Source organism: Corvus moneduloides, chromosome 12, assembly GCF_009650955.1.
Source record: "Corvus moneduloides isolate bCorMon1 chromosome 12, bCorMon1.pri, whole genome shotgun sequence".
NCBI lineage: Eukaryota > Metazoa > Chordata > Aves > Passeriformes > Corvidae > Corvus > Corvus moneduloides.
This window is the reverse complement of record NC_045487.1, coordinates 13,002,513-13,025,495: the sequence shown is the minus strand read 5'-3', so window position 1 is coordinate 13,025,495 and position 22,983 is coordinate 13,002,513. Positions and strand designations below refer to the sequence as shown.

General features: G+C 44.9%; 1 protein-coding gene across 5 annotated transcripts in view; it reads right to left on the bottom strand.

Moving 5' to 3' along the window:
* The window catches only part of ZNF423 (zinc finger protein 423), a 230,792-nt gene that overhangs the window by 115,566 nt on the left and 92,243 nt on the right, over positions 1–22,983 (bottom strand). Inside the window, exon 1 of one of the 5 annotated variants that reach the window (XM_032121822.1) lies at positions 18,047–18,122. The exons of the other annotated variants lie outside the window; for them this stretch is intronic. The gene's annotated coding sequence lies outside the window, so the exon portion shown is untranslated. Of the gene's footprint in view, positions 1–18,046; positions 18,123–22,983 lie in introns of those variants that run through there. 5 annotated transcript variants of the gene reach the window in all.

Genomic DNA, 22,983 nt, shown 5'->3' with positions numbered 1-22,983 from the left:
AGGCTTTTCTTGACCCACCAGGTGCACTGTGCTTGTTTCCAAATAGTGCTCTGGGATGGCTAAATGAGTAAAGCAGTGAAGAGCAAGCCACAGTTTGTGACATTAATATTTGAACAGTCAAACAACTTTTGCAATCCCTGTGTTATTCCTCCCAGCAATACAGAAACAGATCTTGCATCTGGTGGCACATCCTTCTCGGGGACATTTTGCTACCCAGCAAGAGTGCAGGAAACGATGTCTGCAGAACAGTGAATTCTGAAGCAAGGATAATAAAAATAATCTGATCGTTACCCCTGTGCTTTAAAAATTGGACCCCCTGGCAAGTAGCCAAAATAAAACATCAAAGAGGGCCTCCACAAGCCAGGCTCAGGATCAACATTCATGTGAGAGCCCATCACCTACTTACCCTGACAGCAGGCAAGAAAAGTTGGAGACATCTGCTTGGAGGCCAGGGGTCAGGCTGGCCGGGCTGTGCTACGCAGCACAGGGTGGAAATGTGAGCGTGCACTGGATGTGCATGACCAGGCTGTGCTGTGGGGGCTGCAGGGGTCAGGGGCTGCCCTGTGCTGGATACAGCTGGCTCCACAACAGACCCACCACTGACTGACCATCACTGGACTGGCCATAAGCCCCCATTGCCCAGCACTCCTGGGGCATGAAGTGAACTTAAGTTTGTTTTCCCCAAATCTAGTCTGTTCTGCCCATGACAGTAATTGCTGAGTCATCTCCCTGTCTTTACCTCAACTCAGCTTTTTCATCTTACTTTCCCTTCCTGTTCTGTTGAGGCTGGGGAGTGAGAGAGCAGCTGGATGGGCATCTGGCAGCCAGCCAGCATTAGCCCACGGCAGGGTAGCTGACTGCGAAAGCCTCCCTAAACTAAGGAAGACTAAACAATACCTAAATCCATGCCTATAGGGCCTGAATTTATTGCTTGTGTTAGAGTATGTATTCCATTAAAAACACTTCTACTGATAATGTGGAATGCAAGAACTTGCAAACCATATACTACTGACCTCCTAAACTTGATGCTGCCTGCATGCAAATTAGATATGGAGATTATTTTGACTGTGTTGGGGTTATCACTGGTGCTTGAGGTGGGCCAGCTTTTTCATGCAAGAAGGAAGCAGCAAGTTGGCTTAGGAAGAAAAACAGTACATCAGCAAGTGTTCCAGTCAAACACTTCCCAGACTCGTTCAAAGACAGGTTTATGTGTGTCCTGAAGCACAGGGGGGGCCAAAAAGTAAGAAAGCTTCTAAGTTGCTGCAGGTTTTAGAAATCAAAAATCCATTGATCAAAGAGAAACCTCCATAATTTTTTCCTATAAAATGACTTTGATTTCTTGAAAGAATCAATAAGAGTTGATTACTGAAAAAGGCAACATGAACATAAACACCCTTTAGGCATCTCACAAGTACCTCTGCAAATCACACAGCAGTGCTAGGCACATGCCACTGCTGCTAATCACATCCTCTCCCATACAACCAGATGAGCTTCCTGAAGTTGCAGTGGATGAAGAAACTACCAAGGCTGTGCCAGGAGGCACAAGAGCAGAGCACATATTCAAGACATTAGATGTCAGTGTCAGCAGTCCCTTCACACACACACACACACACACACACGAGGCTTCGTGATGTCCCTTTCTAAGATATCAGTGTGTACTCTTGTACTAATCTCAGCCTAAAACCCTGTTGCAAGGTCTCCATGAGGCTGCTCAAGTTGATTAAAGACTGTCTATGGTCTCTCACACATCTCTGTTTTTGCTCCACAATAGGAGCTTCTGTGCTTCCTTTTTCACAGAGGGATAAAGCAGCCGCCACAAAATAAGGGACCAGTTCCACTTTTCAAGCTAAAACATGTTACTGGATGGTGTGTCAAGCCTTCTTAGTGTGACCAATGAACATACAAGTGAGTTGGGCTCGCTCTTTGCCCACAGAGGGAAAAGATGGATGTTTATACATGAAGCATTTGCCAGACACTTGGCAAAACAGCCTTCAAAATGGTACTTGCAACTGTTTTTCCAGGTTCCAGCAAGAGAGGGGAGGGGACAGGATCATTGACTACATCATCTAACCAGGGCAACTTCTGTTAGAAGCTGGTCTTGTTTTAATTAAAGGCACACTTGCTTTTTAACTCTGAACCTAAGACACTTAGTTTGCAGAGACTCACATTTATTCTCCTACAAGGATGTGACAGAGACCTGTGGATGTCTGGCATGATCAAAACAAAACGTGACAATAATATGTCAAGTCACAAATATTATGGCCTCTTCCCAATGTGCAGGAGATCCTGCATTCCACCCATCCATATGGTTTAGCTGGGGAGCACTTTTACCAACATATGGCCCCTTGAAAGTGAAGGTTTTCTTTTGAGTTTTTAATCACAACTGCTTGTTATTCTTAATTACTTGTTACTTCCACTAGAGCATGAAGCTTAACCTGACTTCTGCTGGGAGAATACAAGTCATGAAGATGGTTTCCTTTTTGATAATAGGGAAAACTTTGTTAGTAGGGAGGGGGAACCAAAGCTACCTTACAATTCACACAAGCAGAATTAGCTCTTGGTAGCAACACAAATCATAGTCTCCCTTCTTGATATTGGTATCTATCTTTGTCAAATCCTTTATGGCTAAACATCATGTAAATAAACTACAGAGAAGGGGTAGGACAGCACAGTGCAGCTATCTGATAAAGAAAATCTAAGAAACTATCTTCCTCTTTCTTTAAACAGGGTTTTAGAAAAGGTATATTATATATACCTTTTATTATAGTCTATATATATATATACAGGAGGTCAATGGCCAACAATCAGGATATTTTACTTCATTTGTGACTACAAACCAAACATTTTCAAACATAATAATTTCAGCAGATACATGAAAAAAGGCCAATTTAAACGTTCTTAACGGTTGTTCTGTTAAGTCAGATATTTTGTTTATTATAATGCTTCATCTACAAGTTAACGGAGGCCATAACCCCAGAGGAAGCCATCCACTTCACGTTAGCTGTATCCTCCCCATCTCCTCCACAGATTTTTTGCTATGAAACAGCAACATCAGGAGACAGCTCTGCACTTCCTCACAGTTGCACCCCACTAACACAAGGATTAACTGCCATACTGAGGGAGCCATATGGAGTCATATGCTCTTCTTTCCCATCCCCTTTTCCTATTAAAGCTGAGACATTTAATGGGCAGCTCCCCTTAAGACACACATCTACAAACATCTGGCAACTCAAGAGCCAGCAGCTCTTGCTATGTTCTTTAACTTGTCAGGTTTAACCGCTGATTCAGCTTGGATCCAGTCTGTCAGTGATTTCCAGTCATAAGAGCTACGGCACTGGCCCAATAACATTTTCATCTTTGCAGACAAGCTGTGTGCAGTTGTAAACAGAGCAGAACTCAGCTCAAGAGTACTTCTAGGCACTAGAAAGCACAAGTCAAAAGAGGCAGCTCCATACTCTCCGTTCATTACAACATACCCTGTCACTCCACTGGGAATATTTATTGTGATGGGTCATAATCCACTTAACATCTTCTGACAAAGTCTATCAGTCTTTAACAACTTTGATTCCAGAAGTTCAATGGCAACAGGGAAGAAAATTCATAGAGAGAAAGCGACTTCCACAGGAATTCTCCTTTATGAACCTGCACACCCTGTGTTAGCAGACAGGATCATCGCTTATTTGTACCTATCATCTTTGATGATAATTGCAACCCACTTGACACTTCTGTTGAAAGGCAGTATTACCAACAAGAAATCTGATAAATATTCAACAAAATCTAAATTAAATAATTCTATTCATCTTGAGGTCACCATCTCTAAAACTGTTCCAAAATATTTGCGTCTTAAAGAGATAGGGAGGGGGATGAGGGAACCCTGCTTCTTAGACCAAAATGACTGAATCACTGCAGTAATGAACACAGTTTTTTATTTTTCAAGTTCAGTGAAAGAATGCCATCTATGCAAAATTTTGATCCCACATTACAAAATAATTACATGATAATTACATGAGCATTAAGATGTCTACCCCCCGAGTAAAGCCACTGCACCCAACTGCTAACTAAGGCAGGCCTGGAATGTTTCAGCTTATTAAGGAGAAATCCAGCATTGAGCAAAACCTCCAGCTGAAGCAGATTTTCACTCTTTTACTCCTCTGATTTCTAATTAATAATTAAAACATGTTCCTTTCTTTGGAAACCCAATTAGACTTGCGCATCAGTCTGAAAACAAACTTTTTTTAGTAGCTAAGCTACTTCTCATGGTTTAATGGGGTGGCAGGAGTGTTTTCTACATAGCTCCACTGACACAATTCATTTATTTCTTTCCATTCTACAATAGATATTGTAATCCATCCCCAACAATATAAACATTACATTTGCACTGCTAATTAGGATGTTGGCAGTATGAATTAGTGACCCTCTGATTCTTCCAGTCAGGGCCGCCCCTGCTGCCTGCACTGCTTAGGATTCACAATTAGGCAATTATATTTTCAGCGTCTTTTTTTTCCTCTCTAATGCTACCTCTTTCCTCACATTCAATATGACCATATGAACCAAATGAAGAGATGTGTTGTTTATTTTGAGGTGGGGAGCGGGGAAGGGAGGGAGGGAGGGAGGGAAACAAAGTGTCACATTCAATCCTTTGCCCTTTCAACCTCTGCTAACTCGACATCAGAGAATAATAGAGGGTCTGTAAGACTGCAAATTATCTCCATAAATGTTTTAAAGAAGTGATTATGCAGAATGGGTAAGAGATATATTCTGACTGGGAATGAAGCAAAAGGAAAGAGAGACAAAATAAATAAATCCTGATCCCCGGGTGCAGTGGGCTGGTACTGAACCTCTGTGCAGGGCTGCGGTCACCGAGCTGTCCCCAGCCACAGGATGATGACAAATTGGAGAGAATTCAGAAGAAGGCAACAGAAGTGATTAATGGGCAGGATGGACTGATTTATGAAGAAAGGTTAAAAGGTCTGATTATATGTATCTTTGTTAAAGAACAGCTAAAGAAGGTGCAGGAACTGCTTCCAAGGGGTTCACGTACGGTAAGCCCCATCACTGCATTCCACCAAGCATTTGGGGAGGGCAGGAGGAGAGCAGAAAGCGCAATTTTATGCTAGACACTGGGAAAACATCTGCAATAAATGTTAGAAAAGAGCTGTTTCCAACAGGAAGGACTAGAAACCTCACCATTTGAGAACTGTAATGGACAAAGCACTAAGAAAATACACTGCAGGGGATAATGTCTGTTTTAATGTTGATGCTTGTTTAACTCACTGACTAATGTACACTGTGGAGACATAGCATCTTTATTAAAGCACAGACTATATCTCTGAGTCCTCTGCTGTGAAAAGTTCTCCATTAAAATCACTTATTACTAGGGGCACTGGAAACATTTTGGGCCAAGTAAGTGCCACTCCATATAAGCTCCCAATCCACAGCTGAAGAATCCAGAGGATCCAAGAGTACCAGTGAGGGCAAATTAAATCTTTCATTTCTCAGATATTAACCCAGCATTTTCTATGTTCTATAATCCAAACAAACAAAACCCACCATCCCCCAACCTAGACCACTTTGCAGAATAAAACTGTCCTCTATTTTCTTCTTTAAATATAGAATCGTTTTATGTCCTAGAAAATCAAGTGTTTAAGAGCAAATTAACCTTGGCATTTGTGTGACTGAAGAACAAAAATAAATCCAGATTACTAAACTGTTAGAAGTAATGAACCCAATACTCTTACTTATACCCAAGTAAATTAGAAATACTGCCATCAAATTAAGCCAATGGAAATATATTGAAATAGAAACTGGTATAAATTAGCAGAAGACCAAGCCAAACATAACCAGTGACACATTTCCAGGCCATGTGCAGAGCTCAAACCAGGAAAAATAATTTACAGTCAGCTCATGGAGACAGGAAGCAATGATGGCAGGCACAGAGGCTCCATGGCTGCTGTAGCACGAGCAAGCAAAGCTGGAAAATCCACGCGCTGCTGGCCCTCCCCACAAATCACAACAGAAACCAGTCCAGACTGTAGCACTATTGGCAAATCATTGTTTGAAGAGTAATTCCACCTCCAATTTTGCACTGCCGCTATTCACAAATATAGCTATACATATTGCCTGTAGAGACGTGAAACATTTCAACCTCTACAGCGGCCTGTCCATCATCTTTCCCATGCACAAGGCTACACACAGCCTCAAGCCAGCACAGCTGGACCTCCAGGTGCCAGATTAGGAGAAACCGAAAAGGTCTTTTTCCAAGAAAAATACAACACTCCTTCCCCCACTCCCTGCTCACGTGCATGGGTGAGAACTAAACAGGCTTGAGGGGCTTTATTTATTCCCTGCTACAAAACCATTAAGCTCTACTGTACAGATCCGACTCTGCCAAATTCTGTCAATTCATGCTTTGGATGTAAATTATAAAAGGAGACTAGGGGAAAAAATACAGTAGAAAACAGATGCTCTGGATTACAGTGTTGGGGTTTTTTTTCCAAAACTACCATTTCCTTTATAGTTTCATTTATTTATTTAGTAAGCAGAGGAACATGACACGTTCACTGCCACAAAAGGGAAGACAATGGCTTTCCCAACCTTTGACATTTAAATCCATTTCCTTCCTTGGTGATGAGACAAAACCTCCTCCCTCTGACAAACTAGACTCCCCTGCTAGACAAGGAGCAGTACACAGCAGTCAATAACATCAGCAGCACTCTCTGGAGGCTCCATGTTCTGCTGACATCCTCAACTGCATCAAAAAGGTAAGAAAATCCATAGCTTTGTGCCTCAGTTTCCCCATCAATGAAATCAGAAATGTAACAGTGAACTGCTTTGCAAAGTTTGTTTAAAATGTTCCTGTGAAATGAACCAGTCTCAACAAGTGAGTATCTCAAATCGAGCTTTCAATTGATACCACTAATGCTCAACTGAACTTTGAGTTCAGCTTCTCAATTGACACCACTAAAAACATTTACACAAAAGCTTCACACATCCATGAAACTGAGCCCTCTTGTGCAGTTTACAGCACATTGAATCACTATACATCAGCACAAGTTTCATGGCTCTTAGGACAGTCTGTGGAAAGCACCAAGAGCAGAAAACCCTGATAAAAATCTGAAACTAAAACAACCTCAGCCCTACTGCAACTACCAACTCACAAAATCTACATATTACAGCATGGTTGATTTGTCTTAAAATGGCCAAAGTTTGTACTTCAGAAGAGAAGATGAAAAGTATTGAGAGTCTCTTATGAAACTTTTGAATGTCATTTGAATTTGAGATTTGTTATTTTCAGCTTTAACTAGTCGCTGGATCTGTCATTAGTACACCGCAGCAGAAACTCAGTGATGCATTAACACTTTTTGTTACAAAATTCAAAACAGTTTCTCTTTTTTCAAGGCTGCAGCCGTGCTGCCTTGTTCACCCAGCTTGACAGAACAGGCCAGTCTGGTCAGAAAAATCTTAGCCCCAGAAAGAGTTAAAAAATCTTTAAATTTGTCTTTGGTTCTTATTTTATGTGCTTGTTTCCAGAGCATTTCCAAATTCTATTAGTTTAACAGAGTAGTGTATCTAAATCTTTTTAGCCACACGTATCACTCACCAGCATGATTTTATTACAACGGATATGTTATTAAAGCTTAACCTTGCACACAGCCACTAAACAAAAACAATTCAAGAAAGCAAATCAAATGTTCCAACTTAACTAAAATCTCCTCCCTTTAAGCAACAAATAAAGTCTGGCTGGCTTGCAGGGAAACTTCCATGCATCAGTTTACCCACAGCTCACTCAAATCAGGCACGTTTCTTAAGTCTAAATTTAGCTGCTCGCATTTCTTCAGAACTTTAACTCCTGAATATTATGTTGAACCTACTGAGACTATTGAAGTGCCAGATCTTAAGGCTGCAGTCATATTGAGATTCCTTTATGGCAAACGTAAGAAGCAAAGTTGCTGTAACACACAGGCAAGCAGTTGGGAACAAACACACCAGCAAAAGGATCAGGCATTCAGAAGCCGAGATTCATCTTCCAGTCATGCTGGCAATGCTGAATCTCACCTATGTGCTAGTGAGGAGTACGTTAAGCTACTTAACCAGTGGAAGAGAAAATGATTGTACATACATACAGGAAGGTTGATTTCATGGAGACATCTCTTAGGTTTTCAAATCCCTCCTTCACTGGAAGCTGAATCAATCAACGAGTGCTCATTTTTGGACAGGATGAGACCATGCCTTCACGCGGAAAACAGGAGCTCCTAAAATTCTGCTGTGCCCAATGAAATGCCTCCGCAGAGGGGACACCTGTGTCCTCTCTGTGCTGGAATACACTGCTGACTTACAGCAGGTAGACAGCTTTCACCCATGGATAACCAACCCTCATCGCCCTGGAAAGGCAAGCGCGGTGCAGGCGCTGCTGGTTTTCACCACTTCTTGTAGCAGAAGACGAAGCAACTTCTGTTTTGTAAGAGCAAGTTTAAAATTTATATTATAACACTGAATCCACCAAAGCTGCCAAGAGACATTGAACTCATGGGATCTATGAAAGTTTTTCACACCTGTGTTTTTCTCCTGTGCCTAATATTATGGGAGGCATTTTGGAAGATTTTACAATGCAAGTTTCAATGAGACACTTACAGTCTCCCTCAGGCAAATTGTCACAGCTGCAGAGGTCTGCTACCCAGCTGCCAATCAAGGCAGGCAGGGAGTATGTGCAGTGAAATCACAAAAAAGACAGGCTTCATTAGACTGCTGAAACCTAACTAGAGGCTATCTGGGAGTGCTTGAGCCCTTAAAACAGGGTTGCTTTAGAAAGAGGGATTTTTTTGCCTTTCCAAGTGAAGAAAGGGCCCTAGTACTCATTGAGGAATGTATTGGTGCCAACTTTCCCCTTTGCAATTTCAGTGTTTGTTTTCTCTGCCTAAAAAAAGAAATTACATCGCCCTATAAGCTTCTATTATTAGATTAGCTGATATAGCTGGAAAAAGTGGACAAGATTACAGGTTCCACCTCCCTTTGCCAGGTCTCAGAAGTGTGTCTGCTTTTTCCAACTCTAGAAGCTGCTCCAGTGAAATATTATTCCTTTCTACAACCTTTCCTTCCCTTATTTCCTTAAAGCACCCCAGCTACAAAACCACTGGTACTAAAAATGAACTGTACTGGAAGAACTGGAAGAGAATTTTTCCTCCTTCATGCCTAACAGAAATATTCTGAGGGAGCCAAACACATTTAATGGGGGAAAAAAAAGAGCTCTACAGACAAGGACAAACACACAGAAGTTCAGCCCAAATAATGTGCAATTGGGAAATTTAAAAGCACATGGAAACAAGTGGCATATTGTAAGGCATTTAACAAAGTTAATTATAGGTGTTCACTACATCTGCTCTTGGCCCCTGTACAGCAGAGTATTTAAGCATGTGATCAGGTTTAAGCAAGTACAGGCTGAAAAGCCTACGTGTCCCATCAGGTGCTCAAGTTGGGCATCTGCTGAACTACTCTGCTGATCCAGGACTATAACATATAATAAGAGTTGCCCTGAAAGTTATCTAATAAACAGCTGTTATTTTAAAAACTACACAAACATAATACACATTTTATGTTCCTAAAAGAGTGGGTGTCATGAAGGTACAAATCCACATCTAAAATTGTTTCATATGCAAAAGTACTCATGCGTGTATATTTTGTGAATGAAAAAAAAAAAGCAGACATTAAACTAAAACTTAATCAGACTTATCAAGCTGCCTCTGTCCATTACCACACTTAATCTTTTCTATCTTCACTGCTTCTTTGTTATTTCTTATTGACAATTTGTTATATTTTGCTTCCAATTAATTCTATCAGGAAAATGTTAAGATTTTTTTAAAATTTGTGCCCATTTGGGTCCTCTTCTGAACAGAAAAACCAGTGACATGATGTTCAAACATTAATGTTTAAGTGGCTTAGCAGCGGACCTCTAGTTTTCCAATTTTTCAGATAGTCACAAATCCTAAAATAAAAGGCACCGGGGAGACCTGAGCTCCCCCCTAATGGCGCGGGTGCCTCGAGACCTGAAGTTTCAAAATTCTGGGCTCCCTATTTACAATTACAGCCGCATTTCCCGAGCGGATTGTGCTGTGACGGCTGAACCCTGCAAATGTCACCGGGCCGGCTCGGGCAGGGCGCAGCAGCAGCCGCAGAGCCATTGTTGCTGGGGCCCGGAGGGAGGAGGTGCCGCCAAGGCAGATGGGGACCGCGGTAATGCGGCGCTCCCCGGGGACACCCCGGGCAGGGGCTCCGCCAGCACCACCTGCCTCCCTGGGGCTGCGGCGGGGCGCCCGGGGGCTCCCCACACTGCAGGAGCACGGCGGCCACTGTGCTGTGCTCCACGCGTGTGCCACCACCCAAAGCACGGCACGGACAGGGCCCCGTGTGCCACCACCCAAAGCACGGCACAGAGGGTCCTGTGTGCCACCACCCAAAGCACGGCACGGACAGGGCCCCGTGTGCCACCACCCAAAGCACGGCACGGACAGGGCCCCGTGTGCCACCACCCAAAGCACGGCACAGAGGGTCCTGTGTGCCACCACCCAAAGCACGGCACGGACAGGGCCCCGTGTGCCACCACCCAAAGCACGGCGCAGACAGGGCCCCGTGTGCCACCACCCAAAGCACGGCACGGACAGGGCCCCGTGTGCCACCACCCAAAGCACGGCACGGACAGGGCCCCGTGTGCCACCACCCAAAGCACGGCACGGACAGGGCCCCGTGTGCCACCACCCAAAGCACGGCACGGACAGGGCCCTGTGTGCCACCACCCAAAGCACGGCACGGACAGGGCCCCGTGTGCCACCACCCAAAGCACGGCACGGACAGGGCCCCGTGTGCCACCACCCAAAGCACGGCACGGACAGGGCCCCGTGTGCCACCACCCAAAGCACGGCACGGACAGGGCCCCGTGTGCCACCACCCAAAGCACGGCACGGACAGGGCCCCGTGTGCCACCACCCAAAGCACGGCACAGAGGGTCCTGTGTGCCACCACCCAAAGCACGGCACGGACAGGGCCCCGTGTGCCACCACCCAAAGCACGGCACAGAGGACCCCGTGTGCCACCACCCAAAGCACGGCACGGACAGGGCCCCGTGTGCCACCACCCAAAGCACGGCACGGACAGGGCCCCGTGTGCCACCACCCAAAGCACGGCACGGACAGGGCCCCGTGTGCCACCACCCAAAGCACGGCACAGAGGACCCCGTGTGCCGCCACCCAAAGCACGGCACAGAGGGTCCTGTGTGCCACCACCCAAAGCACGGCACGGACAGGGCCCCGTGTGCCACCACCCAAAGCACGGCACAGAGGGTCCTGTGTGCCACCACCCAAAGCACGGCACGGACAGGGCCCCGTGTGCCACCACCCAAAGCACGGCACGGACAGGGCCCCGTGTGCCACCACCCAAAGCACGGCACGGACAGGGTCCCGTGTGCCACCACCCAAAGCACGGCACAGAGGGTCCTGTGTGCCACCACCCAAAGCACGGCACAGAGGACCCCGTGTGCCACCACCCAAAGCACGGCACAGAGGGCCCCGTGTGCCACCACCCAAAGCACGGCACAGAGGACCCCGTGTGCCACCACCCAAAGCACGGCACGGACAGGGCCCCGTGTGCCACCACCCAAAGCACGGCACGGACAGGGCCCCGTGTGCCACCACCCAAAGCACGGCACAGAAGGTCCTGTGTGCCACCACCCAAAGCACGGCACAGAGGGTCCTGTGTGCCACCACCCAAAGCACAGCACAGAGGGTCCTGTGTGCCACCACCCAAAGCACGGGGCAGAGGGCCCCGTGTGCCACCACCCAAAACATGGCACAGGAGTGCCACATGCCACCCCACGCAGCCTGGCAGGGGAGTGTCCCCCGGGTGGCTGGCAGAGAGGTTCCTGCAGGTGCCAGCTCTGATGGTCTGGCACCAGGTGCTCCAGCTCCAGTGCCGCCCACCCTGGCTGGAGTGCAGCTACTTGGTTTGTGCATCCCGTAACGAAGAGGCATAACACAGAGATATATCGGGCTTCTGTGATTTCCAGACAACACTAAGAACCTCCAGCCCTTCTCTTGTGCTAATGTTACTAATAACCTCCATATTGTCATCTATCTTACCTGAGCTAACGGTTTATAAACTGCCACCTGCAGCTTGTCCCTTATAGTTTATTAACATACGCTAATAAACAGTGTGCTTCACTCCCACTGTGCTGCCAAGTGAAGCCAGTCAGAATAACTGCATTAGCTTTACTGTTCTTTCTCAGCACATTTTTCCCACATGGGAACAATTAGGACAAACTCCCTCCAGATTATATTTTGAGATCCATCATATTTGCAGGAAAATAATAATAATAATAATAATAATAATAATAATTTTTCACAAATGCATCTGTAGGCATCTTCTACAGAAGATTAACCTGACTGACGTTACCAAAAGTGATAGGCTCTTAACCTCCTCAGCAGTTCCCCTGCATGGAAAGGGTTAATGCTCCCCAGGCTCTCTGACTTACACCTATTATGCTCAAGTTTAAAAATAAGATGTGAAAGATGCATTATATAAGGCCAGTACTGCTATCCTGCCCATCTCCTATTTTGGAATTAAAGATCATCATTGCTCACATCAAAGGGGCTGGGTGAGAATAAAAGAAAAGACAGGAACAATGAAAATAGCTACCCGACATGAACCAGATCAAAGGACCAGGCACAGAAAATGAGGAGCTAGGGGGTCCTTTAATTACTGTCCACATCCTCCAAGTCATGTGGTGAGAAAGAAGGGAAAAAAGTTTTGAAGGCCACTGGGTTTTGTCTTGCTGTGGCTCCTGTTTCCACAGTCTGTGCCAGTTCCCTACAAACTGCTCTGCTTTTTATTTTTTGGGGTTTTTTTCTTCATTTTATTACAGTCAAATAGGACTCCTGGACTCCAAAACTCCTCCCTTACACCAGGAGGAGGAGAGGGAAGGAGGGGTGAGAAGGGCAGTAGTAGAAATACTCTGTAGCAATTGCCTGAAACAATTTCAGGAGGACTGCTCCAGGCAGCGCCCCAGGAGCTGCTTTGGGAAGGAGAGCTCTGGCTACCTGAGGCTAGTCTTTATTTGCAGGCCTCCCGGGTTGAGAAAACTTCAAATTCACATAGGGCACTGCTCCATGGGGCAGCAGATCAAACCTGGCTACTAGCTGTTTGAGCTCAGCAGCAGAAAAAAGGATTGCTCTGGGACTGAGCATAAGTAGAAGCATGATTAAACTTCAAACATACACCCACCCACCCACCCCCCCCTCCTCTTTTTTTATACACAGCAGACAGTTATGGCTAATATTTCAATATGGACTTTAAAAATACACTGCAAATAACTTACTCCAGCCTGCTGGCTGCAGGCCTAAAAATAATAAAAATTTAAACTAGCTGTATTATTGCAATGAAGTCAAATGTTCAGATTTACCTTTCCTGGATCATTAAGGGAATGTCAAGTTATTTAAAAGGATCTCTTTTTATTTAACTCAGCCCTCAAGATTAAAATTTGGATATTTGACCATTGACTGTAGTGACACATCATACCATTTACTTCCTTCTATTTATGCTACAAATGTGGTGCATTTCTCTCTAATTACTCCTGACTTATGTTTCACAGAATAGCCAGGATTGGAAGAGACCTCTGGAGATCGTCTAGTCCAACCCCTGAATGTTTATTTTCAAAAAGACAGTATAAAAGTATGTGTCATAAGGAAGTAATAGAACAGGGATGTAAAAATTGATGTGGAAGAACCTGACCAAACTTTCTAGGAAATAACAGTGCTTTGTTACTACTAAAAATATTCTGGAAAAGAAAAGCTTCGGGATGTTTCCAAGAAATTGTATTTGCTAATATAGATGCTAGCAGTGGACACAGACAGCAGTCACTGAAGAGGAAAATGCATTCCTGTCTCAGGTCAGTTTGCTTGGGTTTATGCTGTATGCCAAACTAGAGCATGAAAAGCATTCAAACAGAATTTTATGGACTTTGAAGAAGGAAGCTCATGTCACCAAGACAACATCTAGAAAAGGGGAACACAGGATACAAAGGCATCCTTCTTCCCATCCCATTTACAGCTTGGAAACTCCTTAGACAAGCAGTAAGGATGATCTTCTAAGAGGCAATTTAGCCTCCAAACTCCAATGAGTGCCAAGTTACTTCATCTTCTTTCTGATGAAAGTTGCCTCCATTGCTTCCTGCTCTTGGACACTAACATGCAGCGAACAGCCATTCTCAGGAGGACAGCTGAGGACTAAATTAAGCAAATATAGACTACAAAGCTGCTTTCCAAAGTGGGCATCATGCCTAGGCTCTACATCTAAGCAGTATGCTAGGTACGTGTACCAAGTTCCAGTTAGCTGTCTTGCAAACATCCACGTTGGGAACCTTGCCCAAATGAGCCTTCAAAGCTACTGTGGCTCTGGTGGGATCAGCATGGGAGCAGTGGGACTGGGACATTTGCCTCCTTGTTACAGGTATCACATTACCCATTTAGATAGCCTTTTGATTGAGAGAGCTTCTCTTTTGGGCTTAGCCCCAAATGCTGAGAACAGATGAGATGGTTTAAGAAATTCTCCAGGTAAAACATGAAAAGGATGCTTAAGATCCAGCTTCTGACGAATAGCTGCACTCAGGGAGCTGCAAGGGCTAGGGAAATAAACATGGTCAATTAAATGAACTGATTGAAAAGAAATCAGAGATCCCTCCAGGGAAAATCTGAGATGCGGTCATACAGCCCAGCAACCTTTTTTGGAAGGTGGTAAATGGGGCAAAAGCTGGGAAGAACTGGAATGCCTTACTCATTTGGCAAAAGGTGGTTGCCATAAGGAAGGAAATAATCTTTAAAGGAAATAAAATACAAAGAAAAATCCATGATGGGTTCAAAAGGAGGCTCAACCAGCTCACTCAACGCCTCTTGAAACCTTAGCACTGAGTAGAGAATTCTAATGGGAAAATACAGTAAAGGCTCTTCAGCAAATGTTCTGTCCTTTCCATAGACTGTCCCACAAAATGCCCTGGTAGACGCTGAGAAATCTTTCAAAACATTCCAAGATAAATTAACAAGAAGGAATTAATTGGAGTGCAAACTAATATGGATGGTGCAGAATAAGACTCTCTTTTTTTATCTCATTAGAAAAATACCTACATGCTCATTCATGGGAAGGAATAATTTTCTAATAGTTCAGCTATTTTTGATGCAGTTGTTCAGACAGTCTCAGGAGACAGTGGGACCACCAAACAGGATGTCCAGAATGTAAAGATCTGCATGGAGAGCTACCTCCACTTTGTGTTTTGCCTTTGCATCTTTGAGAGTGGAATACTGGGGCTGCCCAAGCCTTGGTGTGCTTTGTCTGGGCCCTAAGCTCAAGCTCAGACATAACTGGAGCAGGCTGAGCACACATTCTCTCCTAGATAAGTAGTCTGGAAAGGCCATAAATGTGAGTGCAGGCTATTGAGACAATGCCAGCATATCTAAAAATCAGAGTAATGAGCTCAAGCTCCTGTCACCAGGAGCATGTGTGCCTTTTCCAGTCTCACTTTCTGGAAACCCATGGGCATTCCTGCAAAGGGAGTGACATCCTAAAGTGGTCCCTGACTCTCACCCAAAAGAAGGGCATCTTGCAGAGCTAATTGAGTTATTTACCCAGGAACTCAGGCAACATTTGCTGTTGGGATTGTGGAAGTCAATCACTTGGTTAATTCTCATCCAACTTTACTAGAACAGAGCACTGCTCATCAAGCCTTTTCAACCTGCACCAGAAACAAAACTCAAACTACACATTTTCTTTTTCCTCAGAAGGTTCAATCACAGAGTATTTTAGCCTGGAAAGGACATATGGAGATCACCTCCATATAAACTGTTTCTCAAAGTCTTTTTTTTTTTTTTTTGCTACCAGAAGAAAGTCACCAGTCATTTTCTTTTTTCTTTTTTTTTTTAGGATACTTTACCAAAAAAATTACTCTAAATAGGCTAGCTACTGGAAGCCCATCTCTCACTGGGTAGAGAAGACACTACCTGACCATGCTTCCTAGAAGCAGGACATTTGCTTTCCATGTCCATTTCTATGACAATGTCTCAGGGAAATCATGAGACAGCCATCAATGTTGGAAAAGAAAGCAGAACTGCCCGGCCAAAAGTAAAACCAAGTAGATTCATTTCTTCCTTCTACTAAGTTTTGGGCTTTTTTAAGAGTGGAAGATATTATTCCCTGCTGAAGTTGTTCCTTTCATCTTACACTTCCCACATCTTCTTCTGAGTCGACAATCTTAGCCTGTGTGTTTCACTTCTTAGTTGCTGCTTCCAGATCCGCTCTACCTTTTACCGGTCTATTCCCCTTCTTCTCTCCCCACGCTCTTTTGACATTTCTCATCTTCCTCTTGCCAGTTCCCCCCCGACTCACATCCTCTGTCCCCATTTCCAGTCCTATTACTCTAACCTTTCTCTGGAATACAATCCATTCACTTCCCTGATTTCATGACCTTGCTCACCCTCTTCCCATCCCTTCTACATTTCTGTCATCTCCGTGGTCAGAGCACACAAGTCTATCCTTTCCTGAAGTCATTCACTCTCCTTGCCAACTGCTTTGTCTACCAGCTCTGTGAACCCAAGACCAGGGACAATGCGGGGCTATAAAAGCAATATAAAAGAGAGCATCAATGCTTGGCAATGGAGAGACTGCTCCGCACATAATGAAGATCCAGGAAAAAACAAAACAAACAAACAAACCAAAAAACAAAGAACAAAAATTATCATAATTACAAGACCTAGGTGAATATAATGCGCATTTAAAGATTAAGGGGAAAAAGTTAAAGATTATGTGCTTCAGAAAGGCACTATTGCTCAGCTAACACTCCTTAAACCTGGCACTAACAGAGCTGAAAGAAAAATTTCACAAGTCTCCTGCACACTTGCCTACAACTAAAAGACAAAGCAGAACTCTGATGCTTCTTAATGGCTATTCACACTGCTCAAGTGCTTATGTTCACATGGCTATCTCAACATAAAGTAACTGATGCCTTACTGAACTTGCCTACTTGTCCTGTATGAGATACATACTCATACTGATCATTTTTGTGCAACAAGTTTTCTCAAAACCTTTAAGTTTTTCAATTCTAAAACATTTTTAAAGATTCATGTGAGATTCCTAATACAACTATAAACCTGATGAAATCTGCAGCCAATCTGATCATTTCCCTTTGAGTTTAACTTGGAAATATTCCTACATGCTTCCACAGAATCAACTTAAAATAACCTGGTGAATTTCCTCCTCATTCTCCGGGGCAGGTGTAATGTTCTGGCTGTGACTTGAGTGAAGCTCTGTGAATTATAGGGCAAGAACAACCCCATTGTCAGAGCAGTCACCTGAAAACCATCCTAATACCTTAGTGACACTTTGGTAATAGGTGTAACCCACACCCAGGAGCAGAAAAAGACCTGGGCTGCAAGGCCATACAGGCCAGTACAAATGTAGGGGAAAGGAAATGCTCCAGGAAAACCAGGAGTTGTTTCACTCACCAATGTCCCAAGTTCTTAACAAAGGGATAGAAATAATTTGGGGGATGTTTCCCTCTCCATTCCTCCTTTTCTGCTCCCCTCCATGCTGATACTTCCTCTTGCTGCCGGCTCCCAAGCAGCTGCTGCCCTGTATCTACTCTCCTACCTTCCCTGCTTTGGGAATTCACCCAGCTTTTCCTCTAGTGTGTCCTTTATCTCCCACTGTACATTTAAAAGCTAGGATGTAGCAAAACAAGCATACAAGTCTGTTTCCCAGCAAACTACTGAGAAGGTGTCTTTAAGGTATCTTAACTCACCCCACTATTTGCGGGCAGTCCCATAGCTTGCTTCCCTCTGTCCTCAGAGGGACTGGCCCTGCTGTGTCCCCCCCACGGTGCCAGCCGCCTGCTTCCTGTCACTGCCACCACTGACCCCTGCCTTGCCTTCCCCTTCACCACCCCCCTGCCCACCCACTGCAGCCCCTGGCCCCTCTGCACCCCACAGACATGGGTGTGGTTCAGGAGAACAGGTCCCACCTCAGCTCAGGGAGCGCAGCGTGTCTGTCCTGCTGCGGCAGCTCTGCTGTGCCTGCGTCTCACACGCCCAGCACCCGCACTGGAGGTGACACAACACAGGAAAACCTACAGCCACCAATGCGCCTCGACCTGGAACAGCACAGCCAGCCGTGCTCTTTGTTTCGGTTTTAAGTTAAAACCTGCCCCCTTTTAATTTCAGGAATTGCTTCACTAGAGGCCAGCTCCTCCAGCTGCCTGTGGCTGCCAACTGCCAGTGCCCTACAGACTGGCCCACACCCCAAAACTCAGCACTGCATCTTAGCAGAGGGGTCATTTTTTAAATCTTTCCAGCAGAAGCTGGTTTTGTCCTTTCCTCATGCCCCTCCCAGCCAGGGCTGGTGGCTCAGCCCAGGGAGTGCTTGATGCCAGCAGAGCCCTGGCAGCAGCCCTGCTGGCAGCAACGTGCCTTAGCATAGATGAGCACAGAGGTGGGCAGGTGCTGAGTGGGTGCACCTTATCTCCACGAATTTCACTTACTTTTATCTATCCAAATGACCTCATAGTGCTTTTGCTTTGGCAAAGACTTTGTTTTCCACATTGCTGTCAGCACTTCTGAGACCAACAGACTGAGTACACGGGCCAGGCTGGGAGGAGGATGAAAGGGGTGCTACCAAGCACTGCTCTAGTCTAAAAACATCTGACTGCCCAGGAGTAGTTCACCAGCTGTATTTAAGGTAGAGAAGGACAGTGTCACCTGTCGGTCATACCAGAGTGGCTAAAAGACCACATTACAGTTGTGGGTTTAATTACACTGGAACCTGAAATGTCAAAGACAGAAGGTCAGCAGCAGTAACCCAGTAGGCTCTCAAGACTGTAAGACAAAAGAAAAAACCACTTTTTTCCACACAGGGAGTCTCTAATCTGAGCCATGTCCTGACCAAAGTTGATCAGCAACGGTTGTGTTGGCATTAGGCCGAAGATTTTACATGGTGCCTTCAAGAAAGTCATCTTTCTTCACAGCTGACTTGTTCCTTTCATAACCAATGGTCATGACAAGGCAGATTACCAGCTCTTTCAGCAGAGGACACCTATTAGTCTGTTTGATAGAATATCAGGATACCCTGCTCCTGCCCAAACAGACAGCAAATGCTCCACCCTTTCACTAGTTGGGAAGAAATCCTATGAATTTGGCCCACACATAAAGAAATCTCCTGTTGCCATTCTGAGGAAAACATACAGAGCTCTAGTGAAAATCTCAACTTCTTCATTATTAGATAAACCATAGTGTCTTACCTCAATAAGGACCATTCATTTTCCTAGCACTTTCATACATATACTTGTTCCAGGATGGGATCCAACAAAATCACTGCAAAAATGGGTTGGTTAATTTTTATTTCCCAGGTTAGGTTTGGGGTTTTTTTCCTATCCAACGTTTGATCTCTCTTGCACTACAATACTGCTTGCCTGCCCACCCTACACAGTGCCTATATGGAAAGAAGAATACACTGTTAGAGCTTGCAAGGTTCATTTAAGATATACAATACGCTATTACAGTCTGTTAATTCTTAGAGAATGATTTTTAAAACGAGCAAAGAAATGTTGTCCACTAAAGAAAGAAAACTCTAATGTGTGAAAAAATGTCAGTTTAGGTCTGTGGTGTCATGGTCCATAGAGGAGGGCTTTTCCACCCTCAATACTAATTATGTGCTGGGCAAGTTACAGCACTATACATTAAGCACCACGTCTGATCAAGCAGAAGACTTTTTTAGATGGTTTACTAATTATTAGGTATCCTGCACTCTACATGGTCTGCTGACATAAGATTTTACTGCTTGTAGATGCAATTGCCAAAGACTAAAAGGTTTTATTTACTCAAAGCACATAAACTATACTACTAGTCCTGAATGCTATACAGGGAATCCCCTTAAAAGTGAAGAAAAATTTCTGGCCAACAAGTTGCTGGTGAAAAAGATCCAAACTGGCTAAACTAAACCTGGAAAGTAACTGATACAAAAATACAAATGGCATGTGTCTGTTTTCCTCTGCAAACATCTTGAGCTGTGGGGCGTGAGGCTGTGGTGGGGAGCAGGAGAGGAAGAAGGGCTGCAGAAATGCCCAATGTGTGGACACTGCACAACTCAGTCCCCTGACAATCCCCTTCTCTGGTGTCACTATCTGCTGGCTTTGTGGGCAAAATTGACTGCTCGTCCCTGCTAGCCAGCAAGCACACAGCCTGGCGACCTGAAAAAGCCATTGATTTTCCTTGTCCTTAAGAGCACGCTCCACTGAGCCTGGAACCGTGTGCTCGTAACTTTAAGGGGGGTGCATTCTATTTAATTGTGCCTTTTCTTGGCCTGAATTTCCCCCAAAAAAGCTGAAGAGGGCATGTGCTTATTATCTTTTAGTGCAGCATGTGCTCGGTGCAACCTGAGCTCTTCGGATACTTCGGTCTGAAAATTAGAAAAAAAAAAATTAATTGCGAGGAAAAACAAGGCTGCTCTGCGACTTTGATTCAATCAATTACCATTATCTTCCAGCACAGCCCTCCCCGCCGCCCCCGGACCAGTTGTGTTTAACTTTCTTTGCCAGTCGCCGCGGCCCCGCAGCGCGCTGGCGGAGCGGCGCTGCCGGCTGGCTCCCGCGCGGGGCTCTTATCAGCCGCTCCCAGTCAGCGCCGGCCCCGCACAGCTGGCAGGGACCCCCTCCGTCCCCCGCGTTATCTGCCGCCGCAGCCCTCGGCCGGGCGGGGAGGGGCCCGCGGCCGCCCCCGGCCCCGCCGCCGCCCCCCGGCCCCGCCGCCGCCCCCCGGCCCGGCCGGGCTCTGCCGCCGGCCGCCCCGCTCCTGCTGAGCCTCCTCCGGCGAGCCCGAACCGTCTGAAGAGAGGCAGGAACAAAACCGCAAATTTAGATTAATAAAGCATTTGTTGATTCTACAGAAACTTAGCAGGCCCCTAAGAAATCCACCAGAGACCTGTGCAGCTCCAGTAATTTTCTGTTATATTATCTTTCTTGTAAAATACTTCCCCAGACAGAGCCCCCAAAGGGGCTCAAATATCACTGTGACTAACCGAAATCAATGTGCACTCACCTATTGACATTTTTACATAGTTTTTGGATTTAGTATCCGGCCCAAAACACAATCAAATCTTCTGCCAAGGAAATAACAGGCACTTAGCTAGTCAGCTATTAGTGTTACAAAGGAAAAAATGTGGGCACCCAAGGGAGATGGGAGAGACGGCATTGACGTCAGGGGTAATTGGGTGTCTGAGAGAAATTGCCAACGGCTGGCCAAAACCCCCAGAGGCCTACACAAAGCCGAGCTGCAACTCTAATAAAGGAAAGTAAATTCTAGAAAGGGGCTTTGCTGCAAAGAAGCCTAGCAGGAACCAAAAATATCTCCCACATACACAAACACATACACACAAATAAAAAATACAAAATACGTTTAGGAGCTCTCTTTCGCACATCTGGTTTAGGCTAAAGTGCTTTCTACTTTTTTTTTTTTTTTCTGCAGGACCACATGGATTTTTATGTTGTACCGTATGTTCAACATCTATTTTTATAAACAGAATTCAGGGCTTTAAAGAAACTTATTTTTAATCATGTGGTTTTAAACTGCAATCTCTCTGGCACCATTAGAAACAGTTTGGTCTTTTCTTTAAAAACCCCTGAACTTCCAAGGAGAATGACAAGTACAGTGGAGTAATTGGAGGGCCATGGATAAGGAGCTGTCCGACTGGTAAAACTGTATTTGCACATCCAAAACCTCTCCATCATCTGTACCAAGCTGTATGTCTCAGTGACAAAACTTCCTTCCCGCTCCCTCCTCTCCTTGTGCATGAGACCTGAGAGAAAAGATTTCAGATCAGATACCCTGGGCAGAGTTTAGGGAGGACCTGAAGGCTGTAGCCTATTCTTTCCATTCATCCAGATCCCTACCATACCTCTGTGTCCTCCTAACACTCCACCGCAGATGAAGAATTAAGTGGATTTTGTCAGTTCTTACTAAGACCAATGTGTCTTCATCCCCCTTGTCTTCCCCTCAGACATCTATTATACTCCTTCCACAACAAGACTCAAACATCTAGTCACTAACTGCATTGTAAAATTCGATTGGTATTTTCCAGGATGATAAACTGCTTTATATCTTCTACACTAAATGCAAAAATGCCTTTTTAATAGGTGATTTAGAGTTTAAGCAAAGTTTCGAGAGTAACAAAATGATCAAGATCTTAATAGGTTCAAATCTGCTGTTACACCTACCTGTATCCACATCATAACTATCATCATCTGGAATCTACAGGGGTGCTTGTAAGCCCATCAAGTGAATGTTAACAATTTCACTTACAAGCTGCCCTCCACCCAACCAAAGAGCAGAGGAGGCAGAATCAGGTTAGCAAGAGGCCGAGGTACAAACAAAATGGCCACACACAAAGCACAAAGGGCTCCTTAAGCACCACAGCACCAAGGGCATAAAGAAGTCTTTAACAATACACATATAAAATAGAGCTAAGTTTGAAAAGATCACAAGTGCTTGATCGTAAAATTGCATTGCAGAGAACAAAATGATTATTGCTCTCAGAGAAGGAAGAGGGCTATTAACACAAAAAAACTCTCTAAGAAATGTAAATACAAAAACCTCTCTACACAGAAAGCAGATGCAAACCAAAAAAATGTCCCAGACGTTGGAATGTAAAGGTGAAATTTCTTCATCTCTTCCTGTGAGCCCAAGGCTTGCAGATGATGCCATTCATATGGAAGAGGGTCTGGAAAGGCCCCATTACAGTCCTACCGAACGTGGGCCGGCAGGGCAAAGGGGGAGTGGTGTAGTGGGCGAGCATCTCCACTACTTCCATTATTTCTTGATGGCAAATCCAGAGCCTTTGCTCAGGCCTCCAAGTGTTAGAGAGGAGAGGCAGGCATTCTTTCCTCTTCACTTTTTACAGTGCTAACAGCTC